The 1,036-nt window shown below is 41.7% G+C and overlaps 1 non-coding gene across 1 annotated transcript; it reads right to left on the bottom strand.

The window, feature by feature from the left end:
- Positions 1–580: 580 nt before the first annotated feature.
- Positions 581–687, bottom strand: LOC141616366 (small nucleolar RNA R71). Its single transcript, XR_012530718.1, has one exon. It is a non-coding gene; the product is annotated as a small nucleolar RNA R71 (small nucleolar RNA).
- Positions 688–1,036: the final 349 nt, after the last annotated feature.

Genomic DNA, 1,036 nt, shown 5'->3' on the forward strand with positions numbered 1-1,036 from the left:
GATATTTTGCATGTCTAGAAGGTTACAAGGTGATTTGTTACCTTTTGACCGTGAAATCGAAAGAACCTTGACGAATAATAGGAGACTTGTTAGGAGGAATTTGAGAGGTGTTGGTGAAGTTGTTCAACCCACTAGTGAGTTTGTCAATCCTTTCGCAATAGAAGGAGAAGAGAACCCATTAAACAATACCACACAAAATCCACCTACAATGCCTAAATTCTCGTCACACTCTATACCCACCGAGGAGAATCTAGCAAATGGTACTCCTACACCACAACATCTAACCGGAAATTTTATTGCCAAGTCCGCCTTCATCCAATTAGTTGAGAGGAGCCAATTTGGGGGGACGCCAAGTGAAGACCCTCATTCTCATATGGAAACCTTTTGCGACTATTGTGATGCTATCTCTCAAACGGGCGTGACTCAAGACCAAATTAGATGGGTCTTATTTCCTTTTTCCTTAATCGGCACCGCAAAGCAATGGTTGAAGGGCCTTGATAAGGCCACCCTTGGAATAGATTCTTGGAAGAAGTTAGCTCTAGCTTTCTACAAAAAATTCTACCCACCGGAAAAGACTAACATGCTAAGAGCTCAAATTACGGGTTTTAAGCAAAGGGATGAAGAATCTTTGTATGAAGCTTGGGAGCGGTTCAAAGGTATTTGTCGCTCATGTCCTCACCATGGACTTAGCGAATGGTTTTTGGTACAACAATTTTGGAATGGTTTATATGAAGATTCTAGGAACATTCTCAATATGGGATCAAATGGAATGTTCACCGAAGTTGATGACAATCAAACATGGAACAAGATTGAGGAAATGGCGGTCCATAATTCACAATATAGTAGACCTCGCAAGGCTACTAGAGGAGGAAAGTATGAAGTGGACTCCGTTACTCAATTGGGTGCTCAACTTAGTGCTCACATTGACACAATCAACTTGAAGTTTGAACAAGCTATGGCTCGACTTGAGGAAAACTCAAAATCATCAAAGCATCATGTCAATGCCATGACGGCATCCTCATCAATCCCAAGTGGG

The sequence above is a fragment of the Silene latifolia genome, chromosome 11 (assembly GCF_048544455.1).
Source record: "Silene latifolia isolate original U9 population chromosome 11, ASM4854445v1, whole genome shotgun sequence".
In the NCBI taxonomy this organism is placed as follows: domain Eukaryota; kingdom Viridiplantae; phylum Streptophyta; class Magnoliopsida; order Caryophyllales; family Caryophyllaceae; genus Silene; species Silene latifolia.